Below are 26,569 nucleotides of genomic sequence, written 5' to 3' on the forward strand. Positions count from 1 at the left end.
CTTAATGCAATTCCTGGAACTCTTCCAAAATTGGCAAGAAGCTGAAGTATTCTGCTAGAATAAGTGTCTCCAATTCTTTGAAGAGGTATCATCGAAAAGGTATGCTTAGGGGCATATTTTTCTCTGGCTACAATTCTGAATCTGGTGTGGCAGGTTGTGGCTCAAGCTCACTTGATTTGGCCTTGAAGCTTGTAGATGACCATCATTTCCCCCCTGTCAGATACAAGGTGAGATGATGTAAAAAACTCAGCTGCATGACTATTTGATACTCTAGAACAAGTTCTGACATATGACTGGAATATCTTCTTAGTTGTTAATACTCATTGCCAAGAGGCGATCCATCCAAGATGAATCTTTGTTCTTTCAGGATGTTTGTTTCTGAAGCACTTGTTTGAAGAATGACTGATTTTATGACAGTGCTTACACGGCTGAAGATCAAAATTATGATCTTTCAGATGGCCAACTCGATCACAGTGTTGGCATTTCACAATCGATTGTTGTGGAAGAGAGGTTGAATCTATAACAACTGGAGGTGAACTGTTGTGAAGGAACCCAACACTCTAAAACTGAATGGGCTTTGAGTAGTCTAGAATGTGAAAGGACACGTCCTTGTCATATCCAAGACCAATTCTCTGCTTGTTGTGGAGAAGCTCTTCCCAAGGTCTTATGATGGGCTTGGGGAATGAAGACTGAATTCCTACATCTACATGTAACCTTGCTGCTTCATTGGGCACTCGATATGAATTTGTAACATTATTGACTTGCTATTTATGGGAGTCTGTTTCATTGTTCTGAATAGAAATAGGTTCAGAATGATGACTCCATTGTTGTAATTCTACTCGCTGTAGCTGAGATTCAAGCTGCAAAAAATCAGTTTTCTCTTGTGCATTTTGTAGACAGACCTGAATGTCTGTGAGAGAGACTTTGTTGACTTTTAATGTATCATGAGTGGTAGACAATATCAGAGTTTTGAAGAACTCTAATACTTCATTGATTCTAGCCATTTTCTTTGAAAAAATAAGGTGAATTTCACAAACACAGATTCTTCATCTCAAGCCATATATAAATAAGCCAAGTTGTAAAGATATATAATCATTTCAAAATCACAATTGAATATGATTGAACATATGAAATAAGCAAGCCTTAAACGTATTCAAAGCAGCATACAGTAGTTCTAGGTCGTGGAATTTCAATCGCCCCCATTCAATTTTGAACAATACAATGCCAAAGAGATTGCCTTATTCAATGCTCAATGCTCAAGATTGAAATGTTGATGCTAATGCACCAATACCCTATGCAACTCCAACTTATTCAATAGTTGGATATTTCCTCTCAAACAGCGCAAACAATTCACATTGGGCGAGTAAAATATCAGTGCACAAATAATAATAGCTTCAACATTGCATTCTACACAGACTCAAAAGGTTCAGTAATGTCATTTTGGTGATTGGAGGCATTGGAATTCTAGTGAGGGATAACTCTATGACTTTCACGGATAATTTCTCATCGTGCTTCAAATCTTGTTTGCAATGCATTAGCTCTTCTTTAGTGCTTGGCATCACATCCTAATACTAGAAGCCTTTTCCTCAATGCTCATATATCTTTATATCTATAACCTTTCTAAACACTGTCAACAAGACACGACCATTTGAATACCTACGACTTACCAGCCTTGGAGTGATTGCCACACTTGTGAAGGTGGATGACACAAATGCCGTCAATTTTCTACTTTCTATGGAAACAATTCCACTTTGCTTGTGAACAATGGAGATGGGAAGTTTACTGTCAAAGATAGTGGCAACTTTTATCGTCCAAAAAATAATCTTGGATGATGTTGGGTTAACATATATTTGTGCAACAATAGAGTGCCTTTTTTCTTTTTAACAGTAGGTCAGGTATTGGCAACCATGGTTTCATCACTTGCAGAACAACCCTCCATGTTATTTCTTAAACACATAATTCGTTGCTATCTTATGCTCTCTGAAAATCAAAGGGCATGTGAAGCATTAAAGAACTGCTTGCCTGATATTTTGCAAGATTCAACCTTTAGCAATTCGTAAGAAAGAGTGTCGATAACCCTGCCACCACAACTCCTTAGGGTTTGAATTCGCAACCTGACACAAGTTGTAGCTGCATTGAGACAGAAGCCCGACAGCAGGATACCTCAGACATGGACTTGGAAATCTAATTTATCTCACGAATTAGAATTGATATGTGAAATTATCTCATTCCTCCAATGGCAGAGTACGTAGGTGGGACCAAACTGTAGGCACATGCGTTTTTGCATGAATATGTTTTACATAGCAAAGAATATAACATAACAGGAAAACCAAAGTCGCAGGCAGAGTGGGTAGGTTTTATGCAGAAAACCTAGCTCAAATATCTCTGACATGTGGTTCATAATTTCTGAGCTATAGTCAGGTAGTCTAACCAACTTGGAACCAACGCATTTTCATTGCACGGGTCAGGGAAATGGAGTTACACCAATTCTGACAGGTTATAATAGAAGAGGCATTTTGAATCAACTTGGCTCTGAGAAATCTAAATGAATGAGAATTTTCTCCTATGGATTATGGGAGAGGTTTTAACCCGTGCCAGGGATCTCCAAGGATGAACCATAGAGAAGTTTTAACACATGCCAGGGATACTCCAAGGACGAACCTGGTAGAAATTGTAACCCATATTAAGGATACTTAAGGGATGAACCTCTAAAACCCAATGAAGCAGTCGTGGATGGTGAAAATGTAGGCAAGAGAACATGAAACGTTTCTAACAGATGAGGCAAAGAATCAACAAAGCTATGTAAATGTTGGACTGTTGCAAATAACGCAATGGCCATAATTCAATGTTTCTGCAGTCTAAAATTCAAGAGTAGTGTTCCTGCAGGAGGAACTCACATTTTTCTATTTGGGGAGGGCAGAGAATGCAACTAAAATATGGCTGATAGGATATTCATCAAATGATAGTCGAATTTTCATGCACATATAAATCACAAAATCAGTGGCTCAAAATGAAGCAAGGCAAGAGAACACCCACTCTGATACCATGTCAAACACACATATGGCAGCAACAAAATATTAAAGTTAACCAGAAGAGTACTTATATTATTTGAGAATGATATACATTTATAGTACATTCGTGTGATCGTTGGGTTCCACATCCCAAGGTCTCTTGGACTCTCATGGTTGTTCACATTCTACACCAACCCATAGAGGATTAGGTGCCCAACATAATAAAATTCCACTTTGGACAAGTCATATGATGAGTATAATAATTGCAATAGATTCCTCTTGTTTAGAGGACCAAAATTGACCTAAATATCACCTTATTTGGAAAACCAGAAGTTGGTTTTTGAAGTTATTTATTTATTCATGTATATTGGTTTAGGTCAGCCCTAATCATAGGTACAATTCGACATGTTTGCCTCAACATCAAGTGGACCCTCATGAAAGCATATATACAGAAAATACCTCAAGCACATTTGGACACAGTAATCAAGCACTCTCTTCTCTCTTCTATTGTTTGGTTTAGACAAGTCTGACAAAGGAAAGCTCACACAAAGGGTCTGAAACTTCATGGTCGAAGCTCGCACGTGTCTAGGGTTTCTGAGTCTTAAACACTCGCAAGTAACTAAGGTTTTTCATCCCTAGAAGCTAGCATAGTATGCTCATGGGAGCATTCAAGAAGTCTCAGACGCACACAAAGAGTGTTTATGAGAGTGTCTAGGAGGCTAGGGTTTCTGCAGTCTAGTTTGGTCCTTGGAAACACACATAGAATGGTCTAGGGAGCTTTTAGGTTGCCATAGATGCTCACACAAAATCCTAATAGGAGCGTCCAAGGTTTGAGGTGGATCTGGGTATGTTTGGACCCCAGACACCCTCATCTAGTTCTCTAGAGAGTGTCCAGATCTGTCCTAGATGCACTCATCCAGTTCTGCAGAGAGCATCCAAATTTGTCTTAGATGTTCACACAAAATATCTCTACATGCATCTAGGACCGAAAGATGAGTTATTAGTATGAAACAATGTTCAACAATGTTCAACACAATGACAACAATATCTAGTTGTTAACTATAGTCAATGACATTGCATTACAGTCCTCAGACTCAAGATCTTTTAATATAAGTATGTTTAAGGCCATGTTATGAATGTTCTAGTTATTTTTGTTGCATTTATGAATATATGGATCATTGTACTCTATTTTGTTGAATCATTTGATGATGATCAAAGAAGAAGAAGAATTTACAAGGGTTTCCCCCATAGTGTTTTTTTGCCTGGTCTGCGACCAATCTTTACATGTGCATTATTTTCTTCTATTGTTCCTTTAGGTTCCACTACATTTACGATGATGATTTTTTCTTTCTATATTGTTTCTTTTGTTTATGAATAATTTTATAATGTTATGGGGTGAACTTAATGTGTTAATGAAGAAATACAATTATCTAAGCAAAGAAAAATGTAGTACTATGAAAAAATAACATTTTGATGGGGAAATGAAGGTTATCCACCTCAGTGTGGTGTTGGGGCTTCTTTGTCTTTTAGTCACTTTCATTATACATTCTATAGGTATGCCATAAGAAGAGGCTCTAACAACAATTATGAGTTTATAGCCCTTTGGTTCCTTTTGGAATTTGTATGCAAGAAGGAGATCAAAAAGTTGTAGATATTTCGAGACTCCAAGCTATTAATTGATTGGGCTTCGTAGAGGGTCTTAGTGAGAAATGTCAAACTTTAACCTATTCTAAGTAATATCCAACATGTTTTATAGGCTTTCAAATGGTTTTTTTTTTGTGTGGTTCACGGACACCCTAGTCATTGGCTGGCTGCTACGTCCACAGAAATATTTGGGTTGATCAGCCCCGAAGGGAATCAAGCCCCGCGGCCAATAACTAGGCCTAACCCCAAGGGCTTCGAGGATAATTGACCCTGTGACCTCCCGATCGGCGAGGCACTGATTTGACTGGTTGAGCTAACCCTTGGGGCTTTCGAATGGGTTTCTTACTATCATATTCTTCGAGAATTAAACGAAAAAACTAATGACTTATCAAAGAGGTTGTATCTCTCCATGTTGGGTTTGTTGGCCTCTAAGAGTACATTGATGGAGAAGTGATGGATTCCATGAAAGACATACTCTAATCTCTACATTTGGTGTTTATTTCTCTAGACGCTATCTTCAATTGTTATTTCTAATTGTTTTAATGGTAAGCGGTGATGAGTACAAGCTAAGCCTAAGGAAGATTTTTTAGATTTTGTTTAAGGCTTAAATATAATCATTAAAATATAATGAAATATAACCTCCTATCCTATAATTAAATAATGTTAATAACTCTCTTATAAAATATATAAAAAATGATAAAAACTGTAACATGCTTTGAGAAAACACAAAAATTTGTCGTTAAATAGACTTTTGGAAAAGCCCAAAAACTTTAACACTTTAACAAAAACTCCTTTCAAGTGAATACCTTTGGGGCTTTTCACATGCCTTTTTTTAATTCTACACCCCTTATTTAATTTACCGAATGCATCTGTTAGGATAAGCTCAGTTTCGACACTCTTAAATCAAAAATGTATTTAACACATTGCTCATCCGACAGTGAATTATCCCTCACATAGTGTGGTTCTACAAGATGCAGCTGCAAACGATGAATATCAATTTGTTAGAAATGTAGAGAGGAGAAACACAAAAAATTAACACACACAAACCATAGGAATTATTGCTCTTTTCTATTGATCACACAAACTTGATTATTAGAATGAACTCGATGAGGGGTATTTAAACCTTTTCCAACTAGCAGCTCGCCTAAAATAAATTCACATGTGCACACACCCTAAATTCAACTTTTCCCAAACCATAACTTAACTTGAAATCACTCGACTTGACCCAGTTAACTGACTCTCCTAAATTTAGCCAACTCTAGCATGCAAGAGTAAATCAACCTGAACCTTAAACTGAAATTAAACTAAGAAATTTCCTTCTCAAGTCTACCTCAACCTTCAGCTTTATCCAACCTTATCCACTATGGAAATAAGTCATGTATAGGCAAATTACATATAACCTTGGAAACCTCGATTAGATTACCTACCACAATATAATCGAAGGTTGGATCCATTGGTAAATTTAATATGTAAACTGTCGTGGATATTCCACTGGATAGTTCATCACAACGGATCTGATAATATTATATTAAAAATTTGAGATCCTACACTATTGCAGTTTTATTCAATTTCTAGATCTGTAGCTTTTACTTTAATCAGTGCATGCATGCAAATGGAAATCATGAAAAAAATTAGATAACGATAAAATAGGATCACGCACACATAAGACACAAAATTTTCTCTATGGGAAACCCTTTTGGGTGAAAACCCAGCTGGAAGGCGAGGTCGCTTCACTCTCTTTCTCTGTCTGGAAATATGGCTACAAGTACAAATAAGTAATGTTTGTGGCCCATGGGCTGATACAGTGCACAAATCCTCTCTATGTGCTCTAACTCATATCTCTCTTGGCTATCTTTGCTTAATTATGAAAAAAAAATGCTCTTGAAAGAATGGAATGCCTCTTCCTCCTAATCGCCCAATTATAACTTAGCCTGATAGCCTACTAGTGGTTGAGTTTGACTACATAAACTCTTAACTAGAGTTACAATATAGACTCTTCTAGAGTATTTTACATCAAAAACATGTGGCTAGCACCATTTCCATAAATAATGGGGGTTGACATGACATCCTCCCGAACTATAGGTGTGAAAACATGAAGGCTAACTTTTGAGTGGCATAATGTTTTCATACGGACTCTGATTGGTGCGCATCTTATGTCGTTGGAAAGGTCTCTATATGTATAATAACATGAAAATTTTCTACACTAGAGTAGAAAAAATTTACCCCAGAAAAACATCATTTCATGCTTCAAAACGCTTCTCGAAGGTTTCAAACCTTGTTTCGCCAAACTAGGTCCGGCTAGTAATAATGGTCATGTGAGCTGATCCCTCCACTTTTTCCACTCCAAATGAATCGAGATAGATGAAAAATAATATAATGATCCAATTCGGATCAAAATTATTAGCAAGAAAAGAAAAAGTGATATTCTCCTCTATAAATCTCATAACATAAGAATGAGTGCCAAAGGCTGCACCATTATGTTGAAAACTTGTAATTTTGCCAGACTTCTTATTAAAACTAATGAACACATCCAATCCCCTTGGGTGATCATACAGTGGATTCCCTGCCACACTCCCTCTATTAGAAGGCATTAGAACATTGAGCATGGCATCTACCATCTCTTTCCTCAAATTTGCAGAACATCGAAGCTCATCAATGTGATATACAATCCTAACAAGATCGCCTGCGCTTCCAATTCATGAAGCATAAGAGTCTGAACTACGGTAATCCATTAATCCATAGCTTGAATCCATGAATCCATGGTTAGGAAATATTGACACAAATGTTGTGTTTTCGCCTTCGTATCTATAATAACGAACTTCATTGAGCCAGATGCTCCAATGTAGATTGTCCCAACTTTATCCGCCTGATTCCCAGTTAGTGGAACTTGTGTTTATGCACATTTTCACCATAATTCATTCCAGTGACTTTCTCAATAACTCTGTTGAGATTAGGTACCCAATATTAGAGTATTCCATGGTTGAGCATGGATCAAAATCCAAGGATATCCCTTTCATGAAACGGATTGCTTCTGACAATTTCGACGGAGAAGGGAACCCCAGTTATGATACATAAAGAGTTGTTTGGATTTCAAAAACATTGATTCTAGCCTCCAGTGTGTTGTAAAATATTTTGTATTGTGATATTGAGGAATCAGTTTTCCACAGTCAACCAACCTCCATCCACCCTGAGTTGAAATAAGATTCCTACGACGAACTACAATAGACAATGTGTTATACTTTTCATTATTTTCTTTATTTTAAATATTATAATCTAGGAATAAAATTTATTTCATTTATAAATATTGGATTAGGGAATGTTTACAAAGCAGAATCTTAAAGAACTTTTTATCAATTGTTTTTCAAAATAAATGAATATAATTAATTTAAATTAAAAAGATTAGAATTAAAAGAGTGAAACGTATGACCCAAATTTCTCATAGAAAATTCTTATGAAAATTTGAATGTTAAAATTTTATTTTTTTTTAATAATTCAAATTTTTATTTTTTAAAATTTGTAAATAGTTTAATAACTTTGTTTAAAATATTAATGAATAACTTATTATTCATTAATGAATAACTTATTATTCATTAATGATTAACTTCAGTAATCCATAAACACTACTAATGATTTAGAGAAACCACTTATTCTAACCTTTAATATAAAAAATACTCAATAGTATGTTTAAGAAATTTAGATCAAATTCTAACTTTAAACAAAAACTTTATCTATTTTAATAACGTTAAATTTATTTATTTATTAGTTTAAATTTTATATTAAATCTAATAAATATGGATGAATTCATAACTAATTTCCATTTTTTATAAAAAAAATTATAATCACATGAAATTCTATTCACTACAAAATTTGAGGGATTTAATGGAGATGCCCATTCCTCTCCGTATCCTGGAAACGAAAAAAAATGAGCTACCAAATTTAAGGGTTTCTTCCGAACAGATTTAGTAACACCATTCAAGACCCCTTCACTACTCTTTCAAATTCTACATCCTAAAACGAAAATAATTGCAGAACATTAAATCATTAACATAATTCACTCATCAATGATCAAAAGAATTGTTCAGTGTATTAATTTCACGCATTAGTTACTGTGATATGAAAACTTCAAATGTATTTCTTCAATGAATAAGATAATAGATATATTGGATGTATAATTTGAAACAATTTATTTTAATAAAATAAATATCATTTATTTAAATTTTCAACCATTATTTGTTAGAAAATTTGAAAGATATTAGATAGCCATTAAACACAAAATACTAAATATATATATTATGATATATTTTTATTTATCATAATAGTTATATGGGATATAAATTTTTAACTTCTATATTTTTAGATCATGACTACAATTTACTTAGGAAATAACAATATATAGATTGACACTTGAGAACTCACAATGATAACTTATAAAAACACATGGAAGCATTATTTTTAATACTCTCTCTTAATAATTACACATTACTTCTAATACTCTCATCTCAATGTTTTATTTAACCCATTTTAAATTTTAATCATAATTATCAATGGAACACCGATGTGTTTGATTGAGTTTTTCACATGAAAAAAGAATGGAAATTTTGAAAAAAAGTGGTTTTTATCGTTTGGGCCAATCTCAAACAACCTGCACCAAAAAAAACTAATTATATGTTCACGTGTTTAGCATTACATTTATACTGGTCACCATGGTATCTTCATTAATAAAATAGGGAGGACATTGTCAACATATGTCCAATTCGCCCACACTTCACATTAATCTCGGATTAATGTTGGACAAGCGTCCTGCACAACTGCACAGTCCATATGATAAATATTCATAACGTAAGTTAATATAGCCATGGATACAGACTATTACAGCGTAAACTAAGTTATGTCTGTAGGTTTGTATATGTAGGATATTTGAGGTTGCGACGAGTCGACTGGACTAGTCTCCTTAATTACCAAGAAACAAACAAGCACATCCAGCCAGCCATCTAGAGCATGATGCAGCCATGAACATAAATGGTTAATGGAGTTATAAGTTTCAGAATTTGAAGAGCCATGGATTAATGTATGTTTTATAAATTTTGTCTTTGAATTTCTTTTATAAATTATAAATTTTTAATTATTTTGTAAAAAAATATTTTAAAAGTAATTTAAATATGCAAGAAAATTGCTAATTAATATTTTATTAATTAATGGAGTAACAATCACCAATATATACTAATATTTTTCAATTTCTACCAATCATTCCATCAAAACATTTAAACAAAATAATTAAAATGCCCAATTTCAATATAGACTATTTGCTTAGTAAATTTTTGAAAATATATACACAACTTTACATAAAACCTGAACTCAATAAAAAGATATACACAGATATGAAATTTTTACATATCTATTTAAACATATGTGTTTGAAATGATGGAATTTTTCATAAGGATTCAATTTTCAACTATATAAACCCCACCCCAGAAATCGAAGACTCTCCTGGACAAATAATATATATATATATATATATATACTTACTTCAGTGGAGGTTAAAAAGAGCACACTTCATATCATACGCATTGGTTAGAGATGATAAAAGATGCCAACCATCACAGTGTAGCAGACACAATTTGAACTGACAGGCGAGTTTATTAAATACGCCAACACGGATTGTGATGTTAACAAAAGCTAGCGAAGCGATATGACAACAAGGATTGTTATGTTATTAAATCTACTGGAGGGGCATTCACCTCTCTAAATTATTTAAAAACAGTAAAACAAAATTACAACTATTTAATCTTGTACACACATTTTAAAAATTGTTTTGAAGTTAATGAACCGAGATCATAACACCATGCTGAACAGAATCAATTGAAAGTTTCTCTGAACTTTGCCTTCGGGTATCTTTTTCTGCCATGCCATGTCATATTTGCATTACCGGGACGCTTTAACGGTCTGACTACCGGTGGGATCTGTCATTTGAATCTCCAAAGCACGAGATGAAGAAGATACGTGGGAAGAAGATCGCTGCAATGGTGTGTCAAAAGGAAATGGGAATGGTGGAGTTGTAATGTCAACATCTCCTTCTAACATTTGGACAAATTTACTCATTGAGGGTCGACGAGATGCCCTGAACTGAATGCACCACAGTCCAACTAAACTTAACCTTTTGGCGATGACTAGATCTTCATCTGATATGTTTCCTTTTCTTAAATTTCCAAACTCACCCTTTTCCACTTGATTAAAAGCCCACTCTGCATAGAAGAACTGGCTTGATCTACTATCATGATTCTCATAATCGATGTTCTTTCTTCCGCCCACCATCTCGATAAGTAATACACCATAGCTATACACATCAGACCTATCAGTCACAACTCCATACATTCTTGACCACATTTCTGGAGCAGCGTAACCCATTGTTCCTATATTAGCGACAGAGACGTGACTTTCCTCTCTGTCACATATTTTGGCCAGACCGAAATCTGCAAGTTTCGGCAAAAAATTGGGATCTAGAAGAACATTGTGGGGTTTTATATCACAATGCAGGATGCGATTTCTGCAGTCTTCATGTAGGTATGCAATGCCGCGAGCTGTACCAACTGCAATGGAAGATAACTGTTTCCAGTCCAACTCGTCCATGTGGTGCCCATGGATATACTTCTCCAAAGAACCATTAACCATGAATTCATACACCAAAGCTCTTTTGCATCCTTGGGAACAATAACCCAATAGGCGCACCAGGTTAATGTGGCAGGTCGTCCCCACTGTAGCCACCTCTGCAATGAATTGTTGATCACTCTGTTTCGACTCATCCAAAATCTTCACAGCTATTAGACGTCCACTGGGAAGTTTTCCTTTATAAACAGTTCCAAAACTTCCTTTGCCAAGCTTGTGTTCCAAATTGTTTGTGTAAGTTATAATCTGAGTATAAGAATATCTTGCAGGCGCTTGAGAGGAATAATAATTTAAGAATTTTTCAACCGAGGGAGGTCTAGAATCAACGGGGTCCATAAAAGCTCGAACGCTCTGCTGCTGCTCACAGGAACTCCTCTTCAAACAACAACTTCCACGACGAACCATTATGCAACAAAACACTACTATGCTGAACACAGCGCATACTGCAAGAAATATAGCTGGAAATCAAGATGAAACGGTATTTAGAATATAGAAAATAAGGAAGCATAAAGAATGGATCGGTTTTAAAGACTAGCAATTTACCAGCCAAGACTTTTACAGATAACACAGATAGCGTAACACAGATAGATATAGCGAAACACAAAAGATTCTCACCATCATTGCAAGCATAGGGGTGGACATCATCATCAGGACAAATGCAGTATGTGTCATAATTATAAAAAGAAGGGAAGAATTGTGAGTAACATCTTCCCCCACTGGCTTTACAAGAATCACAAGTATGGTCGTGTATAGACCATTTAATTTGGAATCCTCTATGGTGGAGTTGTTCAAAATCCTTATCAGCGCTAATGTTGTAGCTTCTGTTTGTTGAAACGACCATAGGATAGTTATCGCAGCTTGGAATTTGGAAGCCTGCTTGAGGGTAAAAGAAGCAATATCTGTTGCTTGCTGTGCAATCCAACCTGACGAGGGAGCCATTGAAGAATATGTCCGCCGGTTGTTGTGTACAGTTGACAATTGTTCCCAGCATGCCTGCATCAGAAAGATTGAAGAATCCACGTTTTGATAACCAATCTTAACTGCTAGAGTAATCGTATCCCACAGAAGGGTGAAATTCAAGAGCATTCATATTAGATGGGGTGATTTGAAGCGTTCCAGTCGAGTAAGAGGATTTTGTGATATCTCCAACTACTCTCCATTTCCAAGAGCTAGGGCCGGATAGCAAAATCTGATGATCGTCTCACAGTGAGCATATAGAGCGCCACATGCGCCGAAGGGATGCTGAATGGTTGAATTTCTACAAGTGGAAGGAGCGCAGTCTTTATAATATAGAAAACCATCCCTAGCTTCAGAAATAATGGAGGTTTGAAGGGTAAAGAAGAGCAGCATGAGGAGGGAGTAGGTCAATTTGCCACGAGCAAGCCGAGAGATGGTAGAGATGAAGATAAAGAAACAAGTGGATGTTGCAAAGAATTGCAAAGTGAATTTAAAGAGCAATCGACAAAGCAAAGCAGAAAGAATTAGAGAATCAATTGGAAATGGTGGAAAAACGATGGACTGTGTCGACTTTGAGCAGAGAACGAGGATGTGGAACGAGGCCAAAAAGACGAATAATAGACGGGAGGCTGGGAACGCTGAATATAGAAGATGACTTAAATGTTGGATTTAGAGACGTCTGATTACAATAATTAAGTTGGACATACGTGCATTATGATTATGATGTCAAATACTGTCAGCAAGATTACATTTATGTAGTGATTAAAATATGCCAAATAATGTGATTAATTAAGTCATGGCATTATACGTATTTAAATAAGGATTTGGATACAAATACATATAGAATAATGTTAAACAATTATAATTGTTAATGGACCGATTATAATTGATTAAAATAATAGCAGTAATAAATTTGAGCTGAATAAGGAAATCAGAATCTATTCTGATTGATTGATTGATTGATTGATTTCAAAATCTGAAATTTCAGATTTCTTGACAGACTTGTTTCAGCTAAATTTCAGCTGCCCTAGGATGGGGTTTTGCACTGCTATAAAAGGGCTGAGTCTCCAAGGCTTGTAATCATCTCAGAAAGATTGTCTGCTCCATTGAAGACTAGATACTCTGTCATTTAGGATAGCCAGAGAAAAGGATTGCAAGTTCTTGGAAGGATTCAAGAGCCAATAACTCAAGTCAAGACCAGGAGCCTTTGAAGATGGAAAGTAAGTTCCGCTGTGCATTGATTTTGATTTCTTACAAAGGAGTAGATCTTGGTTAAGGGGTTTAAAGTAATTAGGAAAACCCACAAAGTAAATCCTTCAATTGGTATCAGAGCACCCTTATGTAAGAATCCGTGCTTGATTTTTGAAGATTAATTGATTTTTGAAGATTAACTGATTTTTTGAAGATTAACTGATTTTTAAATTTCGTTTTGAGTTTGAGCTGCCAAAGATCAGGGCCAACTGTAACTTCATGTTATTAGGCACTTACGGACGTACTGTTTCAATTACTGGCGGACGGACTTGCTTAATCGTATTTTTTATTTCAATGAGACAGAACCAGGTTTCAATTTCAAAATGTCAAGTAAATAGTGGACTTCCAATAGCAAATGTGCAGAACCTGGGTTGGTTGTGGTAGACTACCTCTAGCCTAACACGAATGCAACGTTTAACTTTTATTCAATAAATGATTGAAAGCGGCCTGTTATTTTCTGAAATGTTTGAAGTACACAAGTGCATGCATTGAAATAAAATAAAATTTCACTTGTTTTATTTTTAATTTTTTTAAATTAAAGATTCATATGAATCTTGTCAAACTCCGCCAACTTATAATCCAGAGTTTGATCCAGTTGAATTCAGAAATATATGTGCTAAAGTAAAACTTTTCAATGCATTGCTCTGGAATGCTCAGTTACCGTGAAGGTCATTGTAATACCCTGTTCATAACATATCAGCAGAAAAGTAAACAAGGTCAGATCATAGAACTATTTGCGTTTGGCTTTGCAGAATTCATTCCTTATAATACATGAAGAGAATAGTAGTATCATGATGCATGTCGAATGATGAGGGCTGTGGGGGATTATTTCAATTGGTAACATTTGTTCATGTTGCCCTACTACCTTTGGTGTTTTACAGTTGCATGGCAAATTAGAAATCAAGTATTACTGAAGACATCAAATTCTTCTAGCGATACGAATTGTCAATGTGTAGGACATCTCAATGATCTGATTTTTCTCTTTATCGTGCTAAACTTGGCACTGATAAGATTAAATACAATAAACTTGACAGTAATTGTGCATTCCTAAATCAATGCTTTGAAAGTAAAGACCAGTACTCAAATGCTGTATTTCCTGTATTGTATCAAATTAGTGGGTAATATTTATGTGTCCGGTTGAAAACTTGAAAGTCATTACCTGCACACAAGATATAAAATCCAACTGAAACAGTAATTATCAGTCACCAGGAGAGCTTGATTTATTGTGTTTTCAGTCATTTTTACAATTAGCCAGCGACCCCTCTGGCAAATTGTTCTCCGGTGTGAGAGCTGTGGCCTCAATCATCAACGGATTTTGGCTACCCAAAGTTGATTCGTGCTCTGTGTCAAATTTATACACGTCCCAAAGTGCCCCTGTTTTTCGTTGCATCGATGGCCATATAGTTTGATTTTTTTTTCTTTGCTGATTGTCTATGGCCTATTTACGTCGCTGTCTGCAGCGGTGGAACTGCACATAAGGCTATTGACAGTGAGCACCTATGGCAGATTCAGGCCCCAATTGCTTCTTACTTTCTTTTTTTTATGCATACAGTATACACCTTTTTTGACAAGCTTAAGAATGATGCCAAGAAGAAAGCACCTGTATCTTGAATCACCTAAAGCGTGTTGGTTGACAATGTTATATAATAAATCTAGCTGAGTTGTGGCGTTGATTTATCTTTGGGATCTGGCTTTCTGGAGAGGGCCATTTTCAAAGTGCTTGTCATATGCAGAACCTTGGTCATGACAGTCTTCATTTGCATTAAACACTGTTGTTTTAATATTTATGGATCTCAGTTAACAATTTTTTAGTATACATGTGTTGTTTTCGCATGAGTCAAGCATTGATGTTCGCAAACGAACCGCTCTCTGTAAGACAATTGCAAGGATGACTCATGACAAGTTGAAATAACGTGCTGGCAATGGACGTGGGTGTTAGCTTTCCCAAAGGAGGGTTGGCGCCTGCTAAGTTGTTTGGTGCATAAGGGTAGTGTATAAAAGGTTACATGTTTGTACCTTATTCACTACACCAAAGTGCCTGAAGGTAATGATTGCACCCAAAGGTGTTTCATTACTGAATGGTGTTTTGGCTAAAGTTTTAATGGAGCAAATAGTTTTACACATGCCTTTAGATAGATTTTAGAATTATGATTAAGGATCAAATCGTGACGCATCATATCTAAATTATTTCCTTCTTCTTGAATTTTTCAGATCCAAACATAATGTCAAGTCTAAGTCAGATTAAGCCCCTCATGGGGAACAATTTCAAACAGTGGGAGGAAAAGCTGAAATTAGTCTTAGGGATCATGCAATTGGACACAGCACTGAGATTTGATCGCCCCAAGCCTAATAAAGAGAGTGAGGTAACTCCTCAAGAGAAGGCTGATATTACTAGATGGGAGCATTCAGATCGCATGTGCATAATGGTGATGAAGCAAACGATCCATGAGACTTTTCGAGGCATCATACCTGATACAGAGACAGGCGCTATTGAATACCTTAAGGCCCTTGAAGAAAAATTCACAAAGAGTAAAAAGACTGATGTTAGTACACTCTTTGTGAAGTTGGCAACAATAAAATACAAGGGAAAAGAAGGGGTTAGAGAGCATGTTATTGAGATGACAAGACTTCAACGTGCCTTGAAAGGGCATAATTATGACATCTCTGATGAAGTTCTCATTGAGTTCATTTTTCTATCTCTCCCGTCTAACTTTAGTCAATTCAAGATGACTTATAATTGTCAAAAAGAGACGTGGACATTACCTGAGTTTGAGGCTCGGTTGGTGCAGGAGGAAGAGAGACAGAAAATGACTAAGGGAGAAAGTGCTCATGTAGTAACATCTAATCCTAAGGGTAAAGGCAAGAAGCGCAAGTTTACTGCCAAGGAAAAGGGACCTACCAAGGTAGCTGCAAACAATGCCGCGCAGAAAAGCAAGAAGGAAGATACCTCTGCGAAAGCAGGAGAAAGGAACTGTTTTTTCTGCAAAGCGCCAGGACATACAAAGAAATTCTGCACCAACTATCATGCATGGTTGGCAAAGAAAGGTATGTCTCTTGCTTTGGTTTGTTCTGAAGTTAATTTAAGTTCTGTATCTAGATATACTTGGTGGATAGATTCAGGTGCAACGACTAACATCAGTATGTCGATGCAGGGTTGCCTAAGCCATCGCAAGCCAAGTGAGGCAGAGCGCTACGTTTACGTAGGAAATGGCAATAAAGTAGAAGTGGAAAGCATAGGAAAATTTAGATTATTATGTAAGACAGGATTTTATTTAAGTTTTGATGCTTTAGTGGTTCCATCTTTCAGAAGGAACCTAATTTCTATATCTTATTTGGACAAAAATGGTTATGTATGTTCATTTGGTAATGGAAATTTCAGTTTGTGTCAAGATTCTAAGCTTCTTGCTTCTGGTATCCTGTCTTCTTATGATAATCTTTATTTTCTAGCTATAGACACTTCACATTCAGAGGCACTGCATATAGATAATAGAAAACGTAAATTAACTTGTGAGAAATCTGCAACATTATGGCACAACCGATTAGGACATATCTCTATGAAAAGGATAGAACGTCTTGTGTCTAATGATATTCTCCAACCTTTAGATTTTACAAACTTAAGTGATTGTGTAAATTGTATAAAGGGAAAACAAACTAATAAACGTAAGTATGATGCAAAAAGGTGTAATGATGTCTTAGAATTAATTCATACGGATATCTGTGGTCCTTTTCCAAAGGCTACAAGAAATGGTGACCGTTACTTTATCACATTCATAGATGATTATTCAAGATATGGTCATATTTACTTAATAAAAGAAAAGGCGGAAGCATTAGACGTGTTCATAAAGTTCAAAACGGAAGTTGAGTTACAACTTAACAAACTTATAAAGTCCATTCGTTCTGATCGTGGTGGTGAATACTACGGTCGTTATGATGGATCAGGAGAACAGCGTCAAGGTCCCTTTGCAAAATACTTAGAGGAATGCGGAATTGTGCCTCAGTATACGTTGCCAGGTTCGCCTGCAATGAATGGTGTTGCTGAGCGACGAAATCGCACCCTTAAAGACATGGTGAGAAGTATGATTGCTCGTACAACTCTACCTGAGAATTTGTGGGGAGAAGCCTTAAAGACTGCAGCATACATACTTAATAGAGTGCCTACTAAAGCAGCTAACAAGACCCCTTACGAGTTATGGGTTGGGCGCAAGCCTAGCTTGAATCATTTGAGAGTTTGGGGATGTCCATGTGAAGCTAGGCCTTATAAGCCAAGCAAAAAGAAACTGGACGAAAGAACCGTTAGTTGTTACTTTATAGGCTATTCTGAACGATCTAGGGGGTTCAAATTCTATAATCCAACAGAACATACAGTTTTCGAGTCAGGAAGTGCAAAATTTTTTGAGGATAATGAGTTTGTGGGGGGAGATATGACAAAAGATAGTATTTTTGAAGAAGAAGAGACGAATGCGAATGAGACTATGGACCAAAGTCCTAGTTTTGTTCAAATTCCGATTGCGTTTAGAAATACATCTTTTGACAATGTGCAAACTTCATCATCCCAAACAACTCAGTTAGAAACTCAACAGGGAATAGAGAACACAAATGGACCTGAACCCAACCCAAACCCTCACATTGACATGACAAATGTTGATGGCCTAGGGCCTGTGGGAGATTCAGAAGTTGGTAATGATGTTCTTCCTCCTGTTGAAGATCAAGTTGTAAATGAACCTCAAGAAAATCTAGAGCCTGTGCCAATTAGGAGATCTACTAGAGAGAAAAGATCTACACAATCAAAGGATTATGCATATCTTCAAGAACATGAGTTTGACATTGGCATGTTTGAAAATGATCCTGTTAATATCAAACAAGCTGTGGAAAGCTCTAACTCTCAAATGTGGATTAATGCCATGAATGAAGAGATGAAATCTATGTATGACAATGACGTTTGGGATATCGTTCCGTTGCCTAAAGACAAGAAACCCGTTGGTTGCAAATGGATATTTAAGACTAAGCGGGATTCTAAAGGCAATGTTGAAAAATACAAGGCACATCTTGTTGCGAAAGGTTTCACACAGAAAGAAGGCATTGATTATAAAGAGACTTTCTCTCCAGTTTCATCGAAAGACTCTTTAAGGATTATATTGGCGCTTGTAGCACATTATGATTTAGAACTTCATCAGATGGATGTAAAGACGGCGTTTCTCAATGGTGACATTGATGAAACGATCTATATGAAGCAGCCAGAAAACTTTGTATCAGGTGATGCAGGGTCTATGGTTTGCAGACTTAAGAAATCTATCTATGGGCTAAAACAAGCATCTCGACAATGGTATTATAAGTTTCACCAAGTTATTAGCTCATTTGGTTTTGAGTCTAACATAGTAGATGAATGTATATACCTTAAGTTCTGTGGGAGTAAATTTATTTTCTTGGTTTTATATGTAGATGACATATTGCTTGCCAGTAACGATAAGGACATGTTGCATCAAACTAAGAATTTTTTATTTAAGAACTTTGAAATGAAAGATCTTGGTGATGCATCATTTGTTCTAGGGATTGAAATACTTAGAGATAGATCTCAAGGTATTCTGAGGTTATCCCAGAGGAACTATATCGATAAGATTCTAACAAGATTTGGCATGCAAAACAGCAAACCAGGAGATACCCCTATATCAAAAGGAGATAAGTTTAGTCTGAAACAATGTCCCCAAACTGACTTAGATAAAAACCTCATGAAAGATATTCCCTATGCCTCAGCCGTGGGTAGCATCATGTATGCACAAGTATGCACGCGTCCGGATATTGCGTTCATTACCGGAATGCTAGGGAGATATTTGAGTAACCCAGGTATGGAACACTAGAAGGCAGCCAAGCGAGTGTTGAGATACCTAAAGAGAACAAGGGACTATATGCTCACGTATCGGAGATCGGAACAGCTCGAGGTCATTGGATACACCGATTCTGATTTTGGAGGATGTGTCGACAGCATGAAGTCAACATCAGGATACATCTTTATGATGGCAGGTGGTGCTGTGTCATGGAAGAGCGCTAAACAGTCATTGGTAGCCTCCTCCACTATGACAGCTGAATTTGTTGCATGTTTTTAAGCATCTAATCATGGCGTATGGCTGAAGAACTTCGTCACAAGTATGAAAATTGTGGATTCTATTCAGAAACCACTCAAATTATTATGTGACAACAATTCAGCAGTGTTATACGCAACCAACAACCGAAGTTCATCAAAGTCGAAGTACATTGACATTAAGTTTTTGGTTGTAAAAGAGAGAGTGCAGAATAATGAATTATGTATAAAACACATAGGTACAGACTCCATGATTGCGGATCCTCTTACTAAAGGATTGCCACCCAAGAAGTTTCACCAACATGTTGCTTGTATGGGTGTAATATCTATTTAGGATAATTAGAAAAATGTGGGAGTCTGAATATGTTTTAAGTTCTGTTTTTGATGCAATTGTAAACAATTTTGATGATATATACAAGTTGCATTCAGTTTCAGTTTCATTATTTCTTTCTTTAAAGTTTAAATTTTTGGCCTCATAAAGTAAAGTAAAGGTGACTCAATTAGAAATAGGCACGTCTAATCACACTTGCGTGAAATTTCTAAACTATATGTCCAAATCAGATTCATGTCATTCAGTTATGTTGGCAGCGTGATTTATGTCAGTTTAGTTGCGAATAAATGTGACAAATGCCGCTTAAGTCCTTTGTTAGCATAATTGATGGACGGAATTGTTTAAGAAATACGATAAGTAAAGACAGAAAAGTTGCATGCAATAAAGTTAAGGATATATAATCAAAAGGTTGCACTTGTCCATGTGGGAGATTGTTGGATTTAGAGACCTCTGATTACAATAATTAAGTTGGACATACGTGCATTATGATTATGATGTCAAATACTGTCAGCAAGATTACATTTATGTAGTGATTAAAATATGCCAAATAATGTGATTAATTAAGTCATGGCATTATACGTATTTAAATAAGGATTTGGATACAAATACATATAGAATAATGTTAAACAATTATAATTGTTAATGGACCGATTATAATTTATTAAAATAATAGCAGTAATAAATTTGAGCTGAATAAGGAAATCAGAATCTATTCTGATTGATTGATTGATTGATTGATTGATTGATTTCAAAATCTGAAATTTCAGATTTCTTGACAGACTTGTTTCAGCTAAATTTCAGCTGCCCTAGGATTGGGGTTTTGCACTGCTATAAAAGGGCTGAGTCTCCAAGGCTTGTAATCATCTCAGAAAGATTGTCTGCTCCATTGAAGACTAGATACTCTGTCATTTAGGATAGCCAGAGAAAAGGATTGCAAGTTCTTGGAAGGATTCAAGAGCCAATAACTCAAGTCAAGACCAGGAGCCTTTGAAGATGGAAAGTAAGTTCCGTTGTGCATTGATTTTGATTTCTTACAAAGGAGTAGATCTTGGTTAAGGGGTTTAAAGTAATTAGGAAAACCCACAAAGTAAATCCTTCATTAAATTGTTGGCGTGGACTGTGAAACATAAAAATGTTTCTATAACGTTGGCAACATTGACGATTGAGTGTTTTTAGTTTTTCATATAATAATTAATTATGTGTATTACATATGTAATTGTCGTCTGTCGGGAAATTTTCATACTTTGACACACAAGGAACCACCCTGAATTGGAAGAGTAGCGGTCGGAAAAAACTGAAGTGCCTTTGTGTATATAACCTCCGTCTAAGGAATTCCTAGGTATCAAAAATATTTGATTAGATCGGGTAGACCGAAGTTCAAATTTCATTGAGTACAATGATCTGCTGTGATGGCAGTTAGAGGGCAGATTCCCTTTTCCCGTGAGTCTGCTCTTGCTAAAATCATAAGAACTTACTATACCCGACTTGCAGGTGGTTGGTTATGCTCTTGGTGTTATATTAGCAGCTATGAGATTTGATTCTTAATCTCCCATAGATTAGACCTGACAGTTACCGATTCATCATGTGATTAAAAAATATATTTAATTACATAATACCAATAAAATAGTTTTAATTTTCAATATTAGGTATTAGTTTTCATTATCAAAGATATTATATATCCTTACTTTATACACCTCATATTATGGACCGATGACAAATTCTTTTATTGTGAAAGGGTATATAGCCCGAGGGCAATTTCTTTTATTGTCAAAGGGCATATGGACCGATGACAAAAAAAATTATTGTCGAAGAGGGTATGGACCGATGATAACTTTAATTGTGAAAGGGATATGAGTTGTTAGGTTAACATTGGAATATGGCTGGTTCCTAGCAATTTTGTAATTTGCATTATAGTATATATAACAATTTACAATTTTTTTAAAGTGAAAGGGTGAATTTTTTAATAATATAGAGGTATATATTATAAAGTAGGGAGTTTACTTTTTTCTATTTTAAATAATTAAAACAATAAAAATGAAAAGATATTTACTTGGACCATTTCTCGTGATACGAAACATAAATTGTTAAAAAAAAGAAGGCTTAAATAAAGCTATCAAATCATTAAAACGAATAAAAACAAAATATTATCCCCAACCTGTTCTGATCACCCAAAACATAAATGTTCTTAAAAAAACCTAAACAATAAATTCATGAGTAGGTTCCATCAGGAATATGCAAATGCATTTAAAAAAATAATTAAATATTTTCACTATAATCAAAGCTATATAATAAAGAGCTCTTAGGGCTAGGTGAGTTGGTAATCACATAGAAATATCTATTGGCTTGGTACTGAAGGTCATGAGTTCAAATTCTTCAGACTTATCTTGGCGCTCTATAGAGGGGCGAGTGCAGCTCTTAGTGGTTATAGAAGTAGCGGTCAGAGGGGCGAGTGCAGCTCCTAGTGGTTATAGAAGTAACGGTCAAAAGCGAATGCAGCTCCTAATGGTTATAGAAGTAGCGGTCAAAATCGACCCCCACTGTAATAAAAAAAAAATTACATAATAAAACATAAGCCATTTTTAATCCATATTTTTTACTTTAAATGCTTTTTATTATAAATAATTTTATATGTAAAAATAATATTTTTTAATTTCTTTTAAATATTTCCTTTATAATCGCATGGGAAGGCAAAGTCATTTTCATTATATATTTATTTATTTTAATTTGTTTTTTATTATGTCAGTGAAAGGGACATAAAGTATCGGGATTTTTAATTAATTTTGCTCGTACAACCAAAATTCAACTAAAATTTCTCATATTCTCAAGGTAAACTTTTACGATTTCTTTTATAATCGCCTGGGAAGGCAAAGTCATTTTCATTATATATTTTTTTATTTTAAATATTTTTTTATTATGTCACTGAAAGGGACATAAAGTATCGGGCTTTTTAATTAATTTTGCTCGTACAACCAAAATTCAACTAAAATTTCTCATATTTTGAAGGTGAACTTTTACGATTTTTAGTTTTATGGCTAATGAAGTACGCCCACTCTCTCTGACGTACGTTATCAAAATTTGAAAGGAAAAATAATTATGTTTTTTCCGAAAGTTTATTGGTTATATTTTGAAATTTTTGGGGGGATTTTTATAAAATTTAGTAAAAATGGTCAAAATTAATAATTTTAGATATTTTACAAATTTTTGATGACATTGAATTTATTTCTATTATCAAAAATATGGTTCAAATACGGCCTTTAAACATTTTTTAAAATTATTTTACCCAAATTTTAATTATTTTTAACCAACAATCCTTCTCCCTCATTAATGATCAAAATTAATAATTTTAAATATTTTACAAATTTTTGATGGCGTTGAATCTATTTCTACTATATAAACATGATTCAAATATGAACTCTAAACATTTTTTAAAATTATTTTACCCACATTCCAATTATTTTTAACCAACAATCCTTCTCCCTCATTAAACGACGACTTTCTTGACCTGAAACCCCTCTATTATCGTGCCGTCATCGTGGCCCATGGGTACCTAGTGGAACACCTCGGTTAACGATCCATGTCAAGGAGGCTTTCCGGGTTTGAAAAGGTTTGGTCTTCGTCGTTTTTTGTTGGACTCTTTATTTATAAAGTCAATGCTTTACAAATTATTGAACTAAAGTTCAAATTGAAAAAATTAGGGGGAATGGGTTGCAATTGACTTTTTTTTTTGATTTTCCAACCGTAGTTATTTGTTATTTTCTACGGGGCTTTGAGAATTTGGTTGCAACTTTTATGGTTATAAATTTGATTTTTTTTAATTGATTTTTAATTAAAATATATAATGGCTGAAGTAATTTCATTACTGCGAGAACAATTATTATTTCTTTTTTATATCATTTTGTTAAACACACATGGACAGTAAAACAATGTGAAAGATAAATCATGTGAGTTTATTTTTTTTATTAACAGGAGATATACATTTATAATACAATGTTGTGACTCTTGGCTTTCAGATCCCAAGGTCTCTTGGACTGCTTAGTCTTTTCGGCTTCCACACTAACCCTTTAGGATTAGGTGTCCAACATTCCCCCCCTTAATCCGAAGGGTTATGTATGAGTCCAAGAAGAGAGCTGTAATACAAAATGTGCAAAAAATACATGGCAGCACTAGGCTGAATGTGCTCTATGAAATGTTGGTATAAAAGGGCGGTGGTTTAAGGATGACCACCAACACTGGAACGCTTAGTGCAGTTCCCGGAACTCTTCCAAAACTGGCAAGAAACTGAAGTTTTCTGCTAGAGGAAGTGATCCTATTGTTTTAAAGAGGGAAACCTTCAACCATAAAAGGGAGGTCTCACCCCGCATAAAAGGTAAAACTTCAACCTGAAAAGGGAAGTCTCAACCTGTGATGGTTTAAGGATAACCAACAACTCTGGAATGCTTAATGCAATTCCTGAACTCTTCCAAAACTGGCAAGAAGCTGGAGTCTTCTGCTAGAGGAAGTGTTCTTAATCTGTGATGGTTTAAGGATGACCAACAACTCTGTGATTCCTGGAACTCTTCCAAAACTGGCAAGAAGCTGGAGTCTTCTGCTAGAGGAAGTGTCCCAGATTGCCAACTGAAGGCATGTTCAGGGGCATCTTTGTCTCTGGCTACAACTCTGAAACTGGTGTGGCAGGTTGTGGCTCAGGCTCGCTTGATGTGGCTTTGAAGCTTGTAGATGACCATCATTTCCCCCCCTGTCAGGTACAAGGTGAGAAGATGGAGAAAACTCAACTGCAAGACTGTTTAATACTCTGGAACAAGTTCTGACATGTGTTTGGAATATCTTCTTGGCTGTTGATGCCCATTGCCAAGAAGCGATCCATCCAAGATGAATCTTTGTTCTTGCAGGTGGTTTGTTTCTGAAGCATCTGTGTGAAGAATGGCTGGTTTTATGACAGTGCTCACATGGATGAAGATCAAAACAGTGATCTTTCAGATGGCCAACTCGATCACAGTGTTGGCATTTCACGATCTGTTGTTTTTGTTGTTGTTGTTGTTGCTGTAGAAGAGGGGTAGAGTCTGGAACAGCTGAAGCTGAACTGTCATGAGGAGCAGCTGAACTGTCATGAATGAATCCAGCACTCTGAAACTGAATGGGCTTGGCATAGTCTGGAATATGAAAGGACAAGTCCTTGTCATATCCAAGACCAGTTCTGTGCTTGTTGTGGACAAGCTGTTCCCAAGGTCTGATGATGGGCTTGGGAAGTGCAGACTGAGTTTCTGCATCTGCATATACAACTGCTGCTTTATTTGAATGAATGGTAACATTATTGACTTGATGTTTATGGGAGTCTGTTTCAATCCTCTGAACAGAAACAGGTTCAGAATGATGACTCCATTGCTGTAATTCTTCCTGCTGCAGTTGTGATTCAAGCTGCAAAAACTCTATCTTTTCTTGTGCATATTGCAAACATGTTTGAATGTCTGAAAGAGAGGCTTTGTTAATTTTGACTGTGTTGTTAGCAGTGGACATGATTAGAGTTCTCAATAATTCTAATATTCTTTCAAGCTTAGCCATTTTTCTACACCTTAAAAATCTCCAAATCCCACAGAAAAATGTAAGCTGCTAAACATCTTCAAGTTGCACAAGAGAGCCCTATAGCTTAAAGGGAAAAATCAACCAGAGATATCTTGAAACTGTCAAAATTATACAAATATCACCAGACTTTCAGAGATTCTGTTCTTTAAATTCAGCAAATGTTAGGAAGAACAGTGGCTGTAGATAAGTGTAACCACAGAAAATACAAGTTTGTAGCCTTGGGGCTAGATCATTCTTTATGGAAGTCGCTGTAGAAAATACAAAGTTGGCCTATGTAGGTCACGAACCAACTTTAGAAAGATTGCTTTAGGCCTGGAAGTTACAAGGCTATTGGAGGAGTACACCTGGTATAGGCTCCTTCTATTAAGAAATTGAACAAGTTGATTGCATATGCCACTGAAATAAACTCAATCTTCTGTATAGGTAGTCTGCTACAGAAATATGGCAGAATACTCAAATCAATCAGCTTGCAATACTGTGTACAAGAATACTCTCCAGCAAGGTACCTTACCAACGTACATATGAATAAGACTTAACTCTTTGACCACATACAAAATTCCAACTCTACTATATTCTTGTTGACAACACAAGCATCATATATTATTCCCACTCAGCACCTAATACATGACTCGGGTAAGGCTCACAATCATTGTACTATTGTAAACAAATTTCTTCAAATCATTTGAGAACAGGATTGATAAGAATTTCGAAGACAGAATGACTAAATTATTTCAGATGTCAGCGCCAGTACAATCTGAAGCAGAGAACTATTCACGTGGTTGTAATGGATGCAGCGGGCTTCTTCCAATTGAACGAACCACACAATGAATTCACCCACACTTTTTAACCATGTCTTAGTCGCAATGATAAAACAATTACATAGCCTTTACAATAATATAATGCATGAGTAAATTCAGCTATCTTCTAAGCAAACGATGAGAGGAAACTGGAATGATTTCAGTCGAAATTTCAGGCAATGAGATCCCAGTTTTGTGATCTTCAAAGGATCCAAGACTGTTGAATGTTAAACCTGCTTGCCACAACAATCGCAGCCTC

At 35.7% G+C, this 26,569-nt stretch overlaps 2 pseudogenes; one reads left to right on the forward strand and one right to left on the reverse strand.

Annotated features, from left to right (window-relative positions):
- Nucleotides 1–1,489: 1,489 nt before the first annotated feature.
- LOC149259130 (uncharacterized) lies at nt 1,490–2,060 on the forward strand (annotated as a pseudogene).
- An 8,517-nt stretch (nt 2,061–10,577) lies between these two features.
- LOC149259131 (LEAF RUST 10 DISEASE-RESISTANCE LOCUS RECEPTOR-LIKE PROTEIN KINASE-like 2.5 pseudogene) lies at nt 10,578–11,770 on the reverse strand (annotated as a pseudogene).
- Nucleotides 11,771–26,569: the final 14,799 nt, after the last annotated feature.

The sequence above is a fragment of the Pinus tabuliformis genome, chromosome 6, assembly GCF_031772625.1.
Source record: "Pinus tabuliformis cultivar Carrire ecotype Pingquan chromosome 6, CPIR1, whole genome shotgun sequence".
NCBI classification, from domain to species: domain Eukaryota; kingdom Viridiplantae; phylum Streptophyta; class Pinopsida; order Pinales; family Pinaceae; genus Pinus; species Pinus tabuliformis.